This window comes from Cervus canadensis, chromosome 12, assembly GCF_019320065.1.
Source record: "Cervus canadensis isolate Bull #8, Minnesota chromosome 12, ASM1932006v1, whole genome shotgun sequence".
Lineage (NCBI taxonomy): Eukaryota > Metazoa > Chordata > Mammalia > Artiodactyla > Cervidae > Cervus > Cervus canadensis.
This window is the reverse complement of record NC_057397.1, coordinates 16,302,136-16,320,067: the sequence shown is the minus strand read 5'-3', so window position 1 is coordinate 16,320,067 and position 17,932 is coordinate 16,302,136.

Here is a 17,932-nt window from a genome sequence, read left to right as displayed (position 1 = left end):
TTTAATGAAACCAATTGCCTATTTCTAGTTAACTGGTGGCTTTGACAGTGACCAGTGGTGAAGCCTTCCAGGTCTAGATGATTGGCTTGAGCCAGGAGTGGATCTGATACTTTGCATAAGCATGCTGCCAAGGGACCCCTTTGGGCTTAGCTTCTGCTCCCTCTCCAGGGATAATGCTTGGCTGGGGGTGGTCAAGAGACTTGGGTGTGCTGAGATTAATTAAATGTACATCACTGCCTGGTTTCAGGCTGTTCTGCTACCTGAATTAATATTCAAAATCTTTAGCTTGCTCTTCTCATGCACATGTTTTTGCCATGATGATGACATTTTGGTTGTGTCAATATTCACTGAATTGTACTATGCTGTGTGTCATGGCATGTCAGGACAATATCCTACAATAACAGGGTTCAAGGAACTGGCACAATATGAGGGAAACATAAGCCTGAGAAAAAGAGAGAGAGGAACAAAGTCATTTCTTTGTAGGATAATGAGCAGGTTGTACATTTTCCTCTTTGGAAGTTGCTGGTTTCCCAGGACTAACACCCCACAGGTAGCAGAGTCCTGGATACTCTTTGAAATGAGATGTGATCCCATCATGACTATAAGTTGATATATATATTATATTTTAAAAACGTGTCCTGCCAAGAGACTAATGAGATATGATACCATTTCTCCCCCTATCCCTTATTAGGGAAACAGATAAACCAACAATGATTCCTTAATATGATATAAGTTATGGTCCATCTGTGTACAAATGGTGAGTGGGTGAGAGAGGAAAGAGCTGTCTGGGACATGTTTGTGTGCGTGCACGTGTCTAGGTTTGCTGTAGGCAAGGCTTCATAAGAAGACACCATGGAAACCTGATCTTGAAGGATGGATGAGAATTTGATGGAGGCGGGCTGGAGGATTTGCAGGCAAAGTGAACATTGTAAAAGAAAACAGAGCTGTGAGAGGCCAGGGAGTATTTGGGAACAAGAAGTCTTCGTGTGGCTGTGGATTCAGACAATGACTATTGTAGAGTATGTGTGTGTTCAGTCGCATCCGACTCTTTGTGACTGCATGGACTGTAGCCCCCCAGACTCCTCTGTCCATGGGATCTTCCAGGCATGAATACTGGGGTGGGTTGCCATTTCCTACTCCAGGGGATCTTCCTGCTCCAGGAATCGAACCCTGGGATTCACTACCACTGAACCACCTGGGAAGCCCTGGTGTAGAGTAGGTGCTTCCTGTTTTTAATGAATCAGTGAAAAGATAAATGGATGACCTCAGTAGTAGGAGAGGTTAAACTTTGTGACTGTCCTGGTATGCATGGCCAAGGAGGATGATTTTTATTAATATCTTGTGAGCAATGGGAACCCACTGTACTTTTTGAATAAGGATACAATATTATAGGATTATTGGATCAGAAAACACTACAACCATATTCTTGCAACTGTATGGAGGGTGCAATACAGGTGATTAGCTTCACAAAGGTCCAGACAAGAGAGGCAGTGAGGATAAGAGGAGGGGGAGGATGTGAGACTTACCTGTAGGAAGAATTCAAAGGACAGGAATAAATACAGAGGATAAAGGAAGTTGCAGTCAGAGTTTGATCTCATTAGGAAGTGGTTTGTAAAGCATGACCCAGATCATTTAACATTTGTCTTTGTGTCTTACAGTTGTACCCAGGGGAAGTAAAAATTTAGACTTTTTCCGTGTGTCACCGCTTCTCTGTCAAATAAGAAACCTTAATTGCATACTAAGTTTTAGAAAGGAACAAAGTCAGTGTTTAGAAAATACCAAGATATCGTGTGTGCTTAAGGTTAAAATACTTAGGAAATACATTTTGGCAGAAGTAGAGGCATAAGGAGTCTAGGGAAATAAAACTCTTTTTACTAAAACTCATTCAGTGCTGGAGTTTATTCACAGGACAGTGAAATGCCTATGAAGAGAAATAGGGATCACTCTCTCACAGATCTTATTCCACTAAACTTGTTTAGCTTTTGACAGTGACTAGGAAAAGGCTAATACTGGGGGTGGAGGTGGGGCATGTGGAATCAGAGGCATCTCTATCTATCATCCATGGTCCATTGATCTTATATTTTTACTATCTCCATGATTTCTTCTTTTTGAATTGGAAGTTACAAGTAGCAGAAGGAAATTGGAGCCCATGCAGTTTTTGCCTCACAGGTTTAAGCTTTGACTTTATTTATGCCTCAAATTTTCTATTTAGGAGACAACTTTTGCCTTACGCTCTGTTTCAAGAAATGTCCTGGCATTGAACTTAGCCTCTGCCCTTGGCTGTGCAGCTCTGATTCTTGTTGACAGTCCTGAGCCCTTCCCAGAGCAGGTCAAACTTCCGTGTGTGGAGTTGTTCACTCTTTTCCCTCTTTGCTGCTGTGAGGCTTTTGAAACCAGTCTCCCATTTCTTACCACCTCCTCATCATTGCTCCTTTAATACCTGGGCTAAGTCAAGCTGCCACCCACAAGGAAGACCAGATTGCAAGGGAAAGAATCTGAGCTTTGGGTCAGCAGCCTTGGTCTGTCCATTGGCAGCAAAATGATGTTGAGAAATTATTTAACCATCATGGCCCCAGTAAAATGGGACTGAAAATCAACTTCCTCTAAAGTTTGTTGTGATGCACTGGCCACATAGTGATTGCTCAGTAAATGCTGGCTATTTTCAATTCTATAATTACAAGGACTTCAGGTGAGAGACAGAGAGCCCTGGGGGTAGGGATAGGTGGGGAGAGTATTTTCACTAAAGAGGAAAAGGAATTATACTTACATCTTGAAGGATGAGAAGATTTGACAGGGTAGAGCTGGTTCCTTGGTTGGGACTGACACTTTAGAGCCTTCTCCTGGACTGAGGGTTGGGGGCACCATGTGTTCAAAGGTACCAGGCATAGATCTGTCCTCTTGTGGGATATGATTTCCATGGTCACTGCCATGAAGCTCAGAATATTGGGTTCTCCAGATGAGGCTTGGGGAGGCTGGACTGCAGTCTGTCTCCATCTCCACCACCTCTTTCTTCTCCCAACACATGTCTTCTCCCAGTTTGTTTCTCCTTGCCTTCTCTCAATGAGTTCAAACACAAAACTCTTGGACCTTAAAATATGGGTGTGAGTAGTTATTAGTTTGTTTTCGCCATGCCTTTGAGTTGCTGAGTTAGAGTTGCCTAAATGATCCTCTTTCCTCTCTTCCCCTTTTCTTCCTTCCCTCACTTCCTGCTTTCCTTCCTCCCTCTTGTCCTTTTTGGGACAGTGAACTTTAATACAATAAGCCACACTGGCTTTGAATTCCACTTGAGCAAGTTTAAATTCCAACTCTCCCATAGAAGCATGTGTCATGTTTCCAAACATGAGTTTCCTCCTCTGTAAAATAAGATAAATAATTATACTTACATCATAGAAATCTCAGAAATTAAATGCACTCATGTATGTCATGTATTAGCATTTCTGGCCTTGAATAAAAACTTAATTAATGTCTCCCTTAGTTATTATTCAAAAGGCTTTTGTTGAAAATTATGCAAATCTATATGTATATATGTGTGTATGTGCATATACAGACATATACAAATTATATAAATATGTATACATGCAATTACAAAGATATAGGAGAAGAGTTGTGGATATAGGAGAAGACCATTGAAATCCCCAAGCAACAGGCTCTAGCAAATGGAACCTCAAGTGTTTGTTCACTCTCTACCCTCCCCACAGAGTATGAAATGCCATATTGATAACTGCTTCTTTTAAAACCACTACTGCTGCTCCATGGCCACAAGCACCCTAAAGCATTGCCCGAATCTTCCTTTCTGCTTCTACTTCCCACTGCAAAGCCCCTCACAGTGTTTGCAGCAAGGGAAGCTTAACACAGACTTCCCCAACTGCAAGTACTGAGACAGAAATAAGTAGGTGTCAAATTGGGCAAGGTTTTGTATGGTCATCTCAGTTAGAAGGTCAAGATCAGAGCACTGCCTTCAAATTCTCCAGCATTTGCCAGTAGAACTCAATCAAAGCTCCCCCAACCTGCCCAATGCCTATGGTGGTCCAGTGGGAGCATAACCAATGAAGTCTTTTAGCCACATGAATGGTGAGGTCCAACCAAAATCACCATTGAAGAATAATCTGTATTGAGTATGAATTACTTTATAGTAAGAAATGAGATATACTCCAGAAGCAGGATTGACCTTGCTTGTATTGTTCACTGTTACATCCTTTCTGGACAGCATAGCCCTTGACACCTGATGGCTGTCAATAAATACTAGTGAATCAATGAAAAAAATCAATGGGTGGCTATAGGAAAAGGAACTGGCTTAACAAGAACTGCTAAAATTTATTGAATGTTTTGTGCCAGAAGCTTTAATATACATTAATTTATTTTTTACTTTGTCAACAAAGGTCCGTCTGGTCAAGGCTATGGTTTTTCCAGTGGTCATGTATGGGTGTGAGAGTTGGACTGTGAAGAAAGCTGAGTGCCGAAGAATTGATGCTTTTGAACTGTGGTGTTGGAGGACACTCATGAGAGTCCCTTGGACTGCAAGGAGATCTAACCAGTCCATCCTAAAGGAGATCAGTCCTGGGTGTTCATTGGAAGGACTGATGCTGAAGCTGAAACTCCAGTACTTTGGCCACCTCATGCGAAAAGTTGACCCGTTGGAAAAGACCCTGATGCTGGGAGGGATTGGGGACAGGAGGAGAAGGGGATGACAGAGGATGGCATCACTGACTCGATGGGCATGAGTTTGAGTGAACCCCGGGAGTTGGTGATGGACAGGGAGGCCTGGCGTGCTGCGATTCATGGGGTTGCAAAGAGTCGGACACGACTGAGCAACTGAACTGAACTGAACTGAACTGAATTTATTTAATCCAAACAAAAAGAAATTATGGTAGGCTTCATTTTATTTTGTTTTGGTTAGTTTTGGCCACGCTGTACAACTTGGCGGATCTTAGCTCCACAACCAGGGATGGAACCCGTGTCCCCTGTGTTGAAAGCACAAAGTCTTAACAACTGGACCACCACGGAAGTGCCTAGTAGGTTTTATTTTTATTTCCAGTTTTGAAATGACAAAACTAAAGCTTGGAAAACTTAAGTCCCAAAGCCAAGACCATACAACCAGTTCTGTTGCTTTTCATGATCATAATACACAGTCTTAAACGCCTATTTTTGGCTTTCACCAAATAGTAACAGAAAAACATTCAACTTTGGCATTTCTATTTAGCATAAAACTCATTAAATAGTCCAGTGGTTCCACAATCAGGGTTTCATATACCATAGGACTCTGCCTCAGTTTATCCATTTGAAAGTAGAAATGATGAAGCCTGCCTTTCTCTGGGAGGTTATGAGATTTAATTAGGGCAATGGCTATTAAAATGCTTTGAAGTTAGAAAGTGCTTATTTTTTTTTTTTTTTTAGAAGCACTTCCATGTTTATTATAGTTCACAATGGCGAAGATGTGGAAACAACCAAAATGTCCATCAACGGATAAATTGTCAGGGAATGTTTAACAGGAGGATTCTTATGTGCTGTTTCTCATAAATGCTCTGTTCCTTATCAGTGGAACAGCAAGCCGCTCCCAGGACTGAGGTCATTATGTGAGGCAGGCTTGAGTCTCCTTCAGTAAACATTCTCTTTAGGACAAAACTGCTTAGTCTCAATCCTCTTTCTTGAGATATGGATTGTCTCCTGACCTCCTGACCATTATTAATCCCTTGTTCCCTTGGTAACAGTTGCTGTACGTTTGGTTTTCTGATCTTTACCATTGTCGAAAGAAATTTCTTGTACAACAGCCTATATATACTCACAGAAAGATCATTAAAGCACCTTTGCTCCATCTGAGCTTAGGTGTCTGTTTTGTCTCCCCCCCACCCCCGGCCGCCCCCTGGCTAATTCTCTGGAGTGTAGAAACCCCTCGTGCTCACTTTCCTGCCCAGGCTTCCAAGGCACCCTGTGCCTTCGTGAGTGATGCAAGCCCTGTGTCAAGGGCTTTATTGGTTCTCTGCATAAACCAGGGAATATCAGCCTCTTTCTCTCTTTGACTTTCTTATCGTCAACTCTGGACCACCAGGTTCCGGTCCATTAAAGGACCCCAACAATAAATGAATAAAAACATATGTACACTAACAATGGAATACTACTCAGCCTTGAGAAAAAAGGAAATCCTGCCATTTTCAACAATACAGATGGACCTTGAGAACGTTATGCTAAGTGATATACAGCAAATATCATATAATATCCCTTATACATGGAAAAAGCAAAACAAAACCAAAAGCTGGAAAACATTACAGTGATGGTTACCAAAGGCCAGGGGTGGGGTGAGGGGATGGGAGAGATGATGTTCAGGGGTATACACTTACAACTCATAGACAAATAATTCCGAGAGATCTAACATAAAGTACCAGGATTACAGACAATAAAACTATATTATAAACATTAAACGTGCCAAGAGATGATATCTTATTTGTTCCCACCACTGAAAGAGATGATAATTCTGTGGCACAACAGAGGCTAACTGATGCTACGCTGGCAATCATACTACAGTGTAAATGTATCAGATAAATACGTTGTACATCTTAAACATACATAGTTATAGGTCAATTATATCTCAATAATTAATGGATAAATAAATAAAAATGAAGCCTTAAACAGTTTTAAGTAGTAAAGTAAAATGTATCCATTCATAAGTGTGTCCTTATGTCTTTAGATTATAATTTTAGACAACATTTTTGTATCCTAATTTAAATTTTAAAGGCTTCATAAATCAAGGCATCACCAAAGATGATGTTTCGTAACAAGTAACATTTGCGGAGACGTTCTCAAGCTTCCAGCTTTCCTGGTGTGGCATGGCACACAGCGCATATTAATTCAGGTGTTTAATCTCTCAAACACCTCCCCTGCCACCCAAAAACAACAACAACAAAAAAAAAACCAGCCAATAAACTGTCATTGGTTTCTCAGGAAAACCAGAAAAAAAGTCATAAATACATTTCTTGGCCTGTTATGTCTACTTATATTTTTCTTTCTCCTTTGTTTTTGTTTTTTAAATATTCCTGTGGTTGCTTTTTCAGTGCATAGTAAGGGTAGAGCTATGGTTGAAGATTTTTGAAACTGCCCAGCAGCCACTGGTTCTCTCTCCTTTATAAATTCTCAGATGCAATGTCCTAGGATAGATCCATTTCCTATATGACTCTTCCAATGATAATAAGTGATGACTGATCTCAGAAGATTTTCTCACAGCATACGAACAGTTATTTCTCTTTGGTATAATTCCTCAGAGCATGATGCTTCCTCTGTTCAGAAGATTTTCCCCAGGAGTTACATTCAGAAGGTCTTTTCCCAGTATGAGTTCTCTGATAGTGCCTGAGACAAGTTCATATGTAAAAGGCTTTGGCCCATTTCTTACGCTCACAGGGTTTCTCCCCAGTATGAACACTCTGAGGCTTGGTAAGGAATAAATGAAGGCAGAGGGACTGTCCACATTCCCTGGATTCAGAGCGTTTCTCCCTCATGTGAGCCTTCCCATATGGAATCAAGGAGGAGCTATAACGAAAGGCTCTCTGATATTCTTATACTCAAAGGGTTTTTCTCCAGCATGGATCCTATTAGGCCAGACAAATAAGGGAGAATGAAGGCCTTTCCACATTCACTGTACTCTGGGATCCTCTCTTGTGAGAACCCTCACATGATGAGTGAAAAAAGTTGTCACAAAAGGTGTACCCACATACTTTGCACTCAAAGTATGACTGTCTTTGGAGTGGGAAATGTTACTTGGAAAAAAAGCAGAGCAGACACAAGATACTTTCCCACATTCTTTGCATTCATAAGGCTTCTCAGTGTGAATGTGCTGTTGGTGCATGAGCCTGACCACTCCTGTGGTTCTGCTGAGCATAAATCCTCACGTGCTGACTCGGGCCCACCCTCGGGAGAAAGGCACATCGATGCTTGCTAAAGCCATCCCACATTTCTTCCACTTGCAGAGATTCTTGTCTGCGTAGATCATGGAAGCTTTCCCTGGTGCATGTGAGTTCTGTTTATGAAAAGCATCTACTGGAGTAATTGTTCCAGTAATTGCTGGAGCGCAGACTGTCACCTCTTCTCACACCACGGTGTTCACAGCTCATCCTCCTGAAGACTCTGCTTGTGGGAAACTGTCCCTGGGCTCCACAGCCCTTCTTGCATTTCTGATTTCTAGTTTGCTCTAACCCAGAGTCCCAGAATCAACTGACCCTGGAGCAACATTCCCTCCAACAAGGGCCGCTGAAAGGCAGAAAGCTTTATGGCCTCAGTTGTGCTTTCCAGCCCAACGGGAATCCAATACCCAAAAGGACCCCATGGCGATGACAACAGAGAATAAGCTCCTGACATGCCCGCGTGGCTTCTTCCCATGGCGAGGGGCTGGGTGCTGGCAGGGAAGTTCTCTCCACCCTCCCTGCAAGTTAAGGCTGTCTCTGATGTACAGGATCCGCAGTACTTTACAAATGAAGCCTGCGTGTTCTCTTCTGAAGACTCCATTCTACAACTTCTGCATCTGGTCGAGGTTTACACTACACCTGAAATCTCTCCCCATGATTCACCTGCTGGGAGTTCCCTGCGGCTCAGCCAGGGGCCAAACTGTCTGTCAAGACTGGGCCACACATGTCTCAGGGGTGAGCCCTGTGGGTGGAGGGCTCAGCCTGGGCAGTTCTCATCTGCAGCGGGCTCGCAGGAGCCCCCTGCTCAGAAGGTGCAGCCACACCCGCCACTCCGGGCCAACGACCAGGCCTGGGCCTCCTCCACGTCTTCTTTGCTCTGACGGAGCAGCGTCTACCTCCTCAGGCACCCCGGGCTGCCCTCCGGCTCCAGCTGGGTTGCCTCATGAGACCTGGAAACTGTAAGTCCCAGCGATGACACAAGTGCAAAGTCCTCCAGCATCACATCACGGTACTGGAGTCTCTGAGCTTCCTCTAGCAGCTCCCACTCCTCCCGGGAGAAGTAGGCAAACACATCCTCGAAGGTCACACAGCCCTGCGCTGGGTCCATCAGTGCTGCCGCACCCGCCACTGCCACGGACACAGGGGAGGAATGGGGCCCCGTGAGGCGGGAGACCAGGGCAGGCTCACCTCGGGCTGCGCCTCACACGCCGAACCTCGCTATAAAATGATGTCAAACAACAACAACAAAATGACGTCAAATGCCCGAGAGGCCCAGGCCGCTGTCCTCGGGGCCCTGGGCGACAGAGCGCGGGTGGAGGCCTGTAGAAACATGCAGTCTCAGCGGAGACTGGCAAACGCGAGGCGCGAAGTCTCCTGTTCCACAGACGGAGACACAGTGTCCCGACGAAGGAGCTGGGGCTGGGGCGTCACGGCTCCGATGAGGTGCGGAGATAGGCCCGCTACCTCGCTGGCCTTACCCGCCAGGCCCTAGAGACACGGTCCCGGAGCTGTGCTCCGGTCCACGTGATCCAGAAAGTGCTTATTAATATCAGGACTCATGATTGTGTTTCCAAATAGGACATCCTCGTCTTTAAAGCCAGTTGCCTGGGATGAGCCTCAAGGTTCCCCTTAGGGAATGGTAAAGGGAACATTGACGTTGGATGCCTAATTCAGGCCATATGGTTTTGCAGTGATTCCATAAGTGAGGAGGAGAGCAAATAATCCCATCTCTTTAACTTTCAAGTGTGGGAACATTAGAGTTTGCTCCTTAATGATTATAACATTCAGGAATGTTGGCACCTTTTCTTCCTGACTTCACGTTATGAAACCCAGGGAGTGTTGAGTAACAGGATGTACATTCATGCCATTTTCAGTTTCTTTGGGGGTTCATTTTGGGAAACCTTTCTTTAAGCAAGAGCTTCAGTGGTTAGACACGGAACAGCCCTTTAACCTCAGGGCTGTTGCCTCCAATGTGGTGTAAAGGTCCTGGTGTGTGGAGTAAGAGTTGGATCTTGTTCCTCGTCAGTTAGGAGCCATTGTTTGCAAATGTGTTCCCCGATGGAAAAGGATTAGATCCCGGACAGTAGGGAACATTACATTCGTATTGCAAAATCTTGGTACGATCTGGTCTTGAGGCTGATGGGGATTTGATAAAGAATTCTTCTTGGCTGAAAGTATCATCACTGGGCTTAGCATATTACCATACCCTACCCCACCCCCACTCACACTGCAAGGCAAGATTTAGAGAAACCCCTCTGGCTCTGCTGGAGTAGCCTCCGGGCTGGAGGAAGACCACAGGACTCTGATCAGAAATCTGATTTTGCCTCCCTTATACATTACCTAGGGCAGGTTGCTTTAATTCTGTAGCTTAAGTTTTCTCATGGGAAAATCAGGACCATAATTCTTGATTCTCTTTATCACCCAGGATATTGTGATTATCAAATCAATCTATCTTGGGATTTCCCTGGTGGTCCAGTGGTTAAGATGTCACACTTCCACTGCAGAGGGTCGATCCCTGGTCAGGAAACTAAGATCTCACATGCCACATGAAAAAGTAACAAAAAAAAAAAAAAATTGACTATTAAAAAAAAAAATCAATCTATGTCTATCTCTAGCTATTACCTTATTTATTGATATGCAGTAGATAGACTGATAGATTGAAAGAAATATAGGAACATACAGTAGATAGATTGATAGAAATACAGGAATGTATAGAAATGGAAGGCAGACTAGCATGGTGACCGTGACAGAGATTCTAATTCTGCATATGGCCCTGGGAAAGTTACTTAACTTTTGTCTCAGTTGCTTCCTCTGGAAAGAAATAAAAATGACAATATCCACCTCAGAGTGTTATGAATATTAAATGAGATGATTTATCTTGAAGCACTTAGTTCAAAACCTGGCACATTGCAAGCTCTTACTAAATATTAGCTCATTCATGGTCAACAGCTTCATTGTTAAGAGAATGATTAGAAAATTATAAAAGGTTATACACATGCAGAAAGTATAAATTTTCTCTTTATTTTGGCAAAAAGCAGTCCTGAGGCTTACAAATTGTCCTTCGGAAAAATGAATTATTCACCAGGTTATTGGCCTCAGCACATTTCATCCTCAGCAGGAATAAGAGAAGTGAAAAATCTGCTGGCTGCAGCTGTGGCCCACTTCCGGGGGTGCACTTGAGGAAATTCAGCACAGTGAGAACCTGGCTGTGACTGTTTTTTGTGAGGTCAATGTCTTTTGCAGAAGTGGATCAATGTTGAAAACATGCCTGGAAAGTGAATCTCTGCAAATTGAAAGCTATCTTCTTATGAAGTTTCCATATAAATGTACAAATATGTTCATCCAGAAACAGGGACATATAATCACACTGGGAAACGTAGCTGATATTTCTAGTCACTTCTTCAATAGAAGAAATTATAAGTATGTGCTAATAAGATGACCCATCATTGCAAAAGAACTAGGTTTTCCTTTCAAGGTGGTAGCCTGAAATCTGAGAGAGGTAATTCATGTTGAAAGAACATCAGAGTCACCTGTGGATATTTAAAAATATGTAAGTGTCCAGTCTTAGCCTTTGTGCTTCTGATTCATAGGTCTGGGTGAAGCTCAAGATTTTTATTTTTTGATTTATTTTAACTCTACATAGGATTTTTATGTGGGCTTTACTGGTGACTCAGTGGTAAAATATCTGCATGCTATGCAGGAGCCACAGGAAATGCAGGTTCGATCCCTGGGTTGGGAAGATCCCTTGGAGGAAGGCATGGCAACCCACTCCAGTATTCTTGCCCGGAGAATACCATGGACAGAGGAGCCTAGCAGGCTATGCCCATGGGTTTGCAAAAAGACTGCGACTGAAGTGACTGAGCATGCACCCATGCGGGATTTTTATGTACAAGTGAGAATCACTGGAAGGAAGATAGTGACATGCTAATTGAATATTAATAGAACCCAATCATTAATTTAATAATAATTCAACTCTTATTCCTCTGCCTTGACTTATACCCACATATGGCTGTTCGCATTCTGTTTTCTAGCTCTTATTTTAGAACTGATTTTTTTTCCTGCATAAACCTAATGAGTAGAAGATGAGGTTAGAGTGGGAAGGGGACAGGTGACACGTATGAAGAAATGGAGAACAGAATCCTAGTTAGAACACACAGAAGAGGTTTTTTTTTCAACTTTTCATTGAATTTTAATTAATTAATTAATTAATTTTTCATTTATTTTTATTAGTTGGAGGCTAATTACTTTACAATATTGTAGTGGTTTTTGCCATACATTGACATGAATCAGCCATGGATTTACACACACAGAAGAGTTTAAAGAAAGTAGAACAAGACTGTCTTTTTGGAACAAAGAAGAGTAAGGAATTCTGAAGAAAGAGTTTCCAGACAATGACTATGCAACTGCTGAGTTATGAAGGCTTGACTTCAGAAAGATTTCCTTTTACTCATTCAAGATTGGCAAACACACAGACACATATACTCAAAGCAGTTTCCATAAAGAGTAGAGAAGGATCAGTATGCAGTCAATGTGACTTCCCTGGATAACCTCGTGAGCGGGCCTGTGTACAGGTGTGGTAGGCAGTATCCAAGATGGCTGCCGTCAGTGCTGCTCCTCACTTCCAGAGGTGGAACCTTGAAATCTAGGCTGACGTAAGTGATTACTTAACATATGGAACGTGGAGGAAATGATGTTCTGGGACGTTCGGGACCAGAAAAAGCCTTAGAGCTTCTGCCTGAATCTCTTTGAACAGTTACTCCTGGGAGGTCTCAGAAACCCAGCGGCCATGCTGGGAGAAACCCAAGTGAGGTGGAGATGAGGAGTGTGAGTGAGTCCTGGTTGGCAGTCCCTGCTGAACTCTCAGCCGACAGTCAGCATTAACCACCAGCCAAATGAGTGAGCCATCATGGATGCTCATTTCTAACCCAGTCCTTGGTTGATTGCAGCTACCCTAGCATCCTCGCCAACATCAGAAAAACCAGAAGAGTCATCGAATCAACTACCTGAACTGTGAGAGATAATCAAATAAGTTTTAGGCTGTTTTTTCATATGATAACTGGGGGGAAAAAGAGAAAAAGAAAATGATTGCCACTCTATATTTGCCAGTATTGGGGAGATACTAAATTGTTGATTTTCTGTATTTATCTATCCGCCTATCTATTTATCCATCTGTCCATCCATTCACCTGTTCTTCTACCCACCATTCCATCCATCCAACTAGCCATCTAACAGTTACTGAACATCTATTCTGAAAAGAACAGTGAGAAACACAAGTTTATTTTTTCATTCAACAAGTATTTAATTAGAATTTACTATTGCTAGATACTGATCAAGGCCTTGTAGACAGATGAGAAAATGAGTTGAAATCAAAGGAAACAAATAAAATCATTACCTGCTCATACTCCAGTGAAGAAAGATGGAAAATAAAAGAGGTACCTAAATAAACAAACAAATGGTGTAATTTAAGTGAATACTATAAAGGAAATAAAACACCATTATAGAATAAAATTTTCTGAGGTACCAGGTTAGTGTGACTGTTGTATGTGTATGTAGGATTATTAGAGAAGGGTTCTTTAAGAAAGTGGCATTCAAATAGAGACTTGAATGGCGAGTACACAGCTATGTGAAAAACTGGGGTGGCAGGAGCAGTTTCTCATAAGAGGAAACACAGTAAAAGCTCTGAAAAAGAAAGGAGATTGGTATGGTGTAGGGACAACAAAAAGACCAGTGTGGTTGGAACAGCTAATGATAGAGGGAATGGGAGAAGGGAAGATGGAGAAGTAAGAGGAAGCAGGATCATGTGGGCTATCATGGGGATTTTGAATTTAAGTAAAAATAAACTGTTAAGCCCTTGCATGATTTTAAGCAAGGGAGGAGTATGATATGAATGCATTTTCCACAGATGTAGCAATGTAGAGAATGAACTCTAGAGGAGAAAGAGGGAAGGTGAAGAAACCATTAGGGTGCTCTTGCAATGGTCATGGTGAGAACTACCAATAATATTAGCTAGGTTGGTAGCACTGGGGGTGGTGAGAAAAGGTCCTATTCAGAATGTATCTTGAAGCAGAATCAATAGAAATTGCTGATGATGATCTAGATATGGAGTGTTCGGATAGTGTCTGTGTGCTCAGTTGTGAATTATTCATGGCCCCATGGACTGGAGCCTGCCAGGCTCCTCTGTCCATGGGATTTTCCAGGCAAGAATACTGGAGTGGGTTGCCATTTCTTCCTCCAGGGGATCTTCCTGACCCAGGGATTGAACCTGTGTCTCTTATGTGTCCTGCATTGGCAGGTGAGTTCTTTACCACTGAGCCACCTGGGAAGCCCCATGGAAGGTTAGGAAAAGCAAAGAATAAAGGACAGTTCCTATAATTATAGTCTTAGCAATTGGGTGAATAGTGGTATCATTAAATGGGATGGGGCAGATTGTAAAGAAATGAGTGTGTAGTGAGAATGGGCGAGTTCTCTTTTGGTCTTAGTAAGTTCACAAACATTAGGCATGCTAATGAAGGTGTTGAATAGGCAGGTGGAAACACAAACCTGAAAAAGGAGAGTTCTGAACTAGCGTAGTCAGCATATAGAATTTACATAGTCATTACTGTGTTTCCCAGAGAAAGCGTAGAGTGAGAAAGCAGCCAATCACCTTATATTTTAAAGCTGTGAACAAATGATGGACCCAGCAAAAGAAATTCAAAAGAGTAGCCAAGTAGGTAAGAGCAGAACCACCTGAATATGTTCTTACAGAGACAAGTGAAGAAGGGAGGTGCGCACAATGAAGTGTCAAACAATGCTTAGAAGTTAGTCATCACAGACAGGTAATACCCAGTGGACTGGGCAGAATGGAATTTGTTGGTGAGCTTGACAACAGTCATTTCATTGGGGGTAGTGGAGACAAAATCCTGATAAAAGAAGGCTAAAGAGAGAAGGGGGGCGGGGTTAAGAATTGGAGACAAATAGTAGAGTTTACACTTTTAGTAAGTTTATCGAAAAGGAGAAAAAAATGGGGTAGTAGTTGTAGGGGAACATGGAGTTAAGGGAGATACATATTTAATTAAGATGGGAGAAATTATAGTATGTGCCTGTGTGTGCTAAGTCACTTCAGTCATGTCCGACTCTTTGCAACCCTATGGACTGTAGCCCACCAGGCTCCTCAGTCCATGGGATTCTCCAGGCAAGAATACTGGAGTGAGTTGCCATGTCCTCCAACAGGGGATCTTCTTGACCCAGGGATCGAGCCCAAGTGTCTCCTGTCTCCTGTGTTGGAGGTGGTTTTTTTTTTTTTTTTTTTTTACCACTAATGTCACCTCGGAAGCCCAAATTATAGTATATTTGTATGTTAATTGGAATAATCCAAGAAAAGGGAGAAATGCTTGGTGAAAGAGTCAGGTGAGATCATTTAAAATGCAAAATTATTGAGTTGATAACAGGGGGTGGAGTCTAGAACATAAGTCATGAGGTTAACTTAGGTAGAAGCAAGAACTATTTATACATGTTAATAGGCAGGAAGGCAATGTACACAGGAGCAGAAACAGGCAAGCTCACATTTAATTGATGAGAAGAATTAGTTCTGATCTGATCTGATCTGCTGGGACTCAGTGCTTTGTAGGGAAGTTCAAAAGAGTTTCCAGGGAGATGGAGAGTATGAAGGGGTTACGGATGAAATGATACGAAAATCAGAAGAAACAGACAGATGCTGCTTCCATGATGGGATTTAGAAAATACATTTTTTATTGGAGGATAATTGCTTTACAATATTGTGCTGGTTTCTGACATACATGCATTTTTTAAATTTCTTAAGTTTAAAAAATTTCAATTAAATTCAAAATTCTTTGAATTGAGCATATCTGTAGTAGCAGTTACTGAATTTTTTCCTCTGCCTTCCCAACATACACACATACATGTGTACAGACCTCCCCACAACCACACTCAACTTGCCCTTCTGCCCCCAAAGTGGGCATCTAATGCTGTCTGGGCCAATTATAATACCCCATACTCCAGATCTTTGGGACTGGACCAGGAATGAGCATATGACCTAAGCCAAACCAATTAGTACCTTTCCCTGTGGTCATTTCAAAGAGAAACTGGAGGCGAGAATCTGTCTTTCTTTCTTTACCCAAGAATGCAACTTTGAGGCAACCTCTGGTTGTGCTCTCTACTGCGTAGAAGCCCATCTTAGTGGATGTGAATGAGGCCAGCACACCGATAGAATGTGTATGTCTTGTGTGCCCACACTCAGGAAAGGTTCTCATCTCAGAGTCTTTATTGGCAGAGCCACCAAGGAAGCCATATTTCCCTGTACTGTATAATAATATATCCTTATTGCTTACTTATTTTACACATAGTAGCTCATGTCTCTTAATCCCCTATCCTTCTTTCCTCTGCTTTTTCCCTCTTCCCTTCTCCCCGCTGGTATCCATTAATTTGTTCTCTGTATCTGTGAGTCCGTTTCTGTTTTGTTATACTCATTTGTTTGGCTCTTAAGTTTTCATGTGTAAGTGATGACACAGGGTATTTGTCTTTGTCTGACTTATTTCACTCCTGCTGATTTGTTCAGTATTGTGACTGTTTAAGCCTCCCCATGCAGCCCCCCTCATCCTTTATAGCAGAGTCTGCTTTCTCAGGGAATTTGGCTTCAGGATGGCAGAGCTGAATATAGAACCTGCCAAGCGGAGATTCAACCTTGTTTACATTCTTGCTGTCGGCTCATGAAGAAGCGGGTGTGTACTCCAGCCATTATCTGAACCAAAAATAACACAAGAAAATGATTAATTTCAGCTAAAAATAGGCAGGCGCTCACTCTGTGAGCCATGATAATCAGGTTCTGCATTGATTGTACCGCAGCTCTGGGGTGGAAACTGCAAACCAAAGTGAGGAGCTAATTCAAGTCCATAGCCATCATCTGTTTTTTCTTTTCTTTCTCCTCTTTCCTCTCCTGTCTCTTTCTACCTTATTCTTATTTTTCTTCTTCTTTCCCCTTCCATCTCTTCCTTTTCTGCACACTTCTTTCCTCTCCCACTTTCTCCCTTATCCTCCTTCCTGAGATGCTACTCTCTGCCCCCCACCCATCACAGCCACCAGTGTCAGCGCTCTTCAGCCCACAGGCATCCATTCAATCGTTCAGAGAACAGTTTCCAGCAGCAGGATCTGTGTCTACTCGGTGGCACATGATACGATGTTACATGGAATACGGATGGTGTGTAAGTGGTGACATCCATTCTTACTGTGAGGAGTCCATTATTCAAATGTTTTAATTTTTTAAGAGAAAGAACAGTACACTTAACCTATTATTTCATGGATGTTAATGTTTAAGATGGGATCAAAGTTAGGTATTTAAGCCAAAACCAGAGTATCTCAATTTAAAGAGAAAGTGGTGTGTGTGTGTGTGTGTGTGTGTGTGTGTGTGTGTTTTATGTGCTGTGTTCAGTTGGTTACCCAATTCTTTGCAACCCCATGGACTATAACCTGCCAGGCTCCTCACTCCATAGGATTCTCCAGGCGAGAACACTGGGGCTGGTTGCCATTTCCTCTTCTGGGGTCTTCCTGACTCAGTGATCAAACTCCTGTCTCCTGTGTCTCCTCAACTGGCAAGCAGATTTTTTTTTTTCTTCACCACATTGTTTATCACTGTGCTACCTGGGAAGCCAGATAAGCTCACACTCACACTCACACACACACACACCCCAAATCACTTGGCTGTACACCTGAAGTTGACACAATTTTGTAATTCAAATATCCTTTCATTTTTTAGAAAAAGAGAAAGTTAAATAAGTCAAGTAAATACTGCCTTATATTAGGATGAACTACATGAAACTTGAAAGTTGGCCTTTTTTGACTTACAAAAATGTCAATTTCATATGATTTCACCCAATAGAATAAAACCCATGTTCCTCAACATCTGGCAAAGTCCCCTTCTGTCTGGCCCCGATTTATCTTTCAATTTTGAGTGTCCAATTTTACCCTGGATGAACCCTCTGTTTTAATTAGGTCAGCAAATATTTACCAAGGGCCAACTGCAAACTCGGCACTGAGCTAGGTCTTAGCAC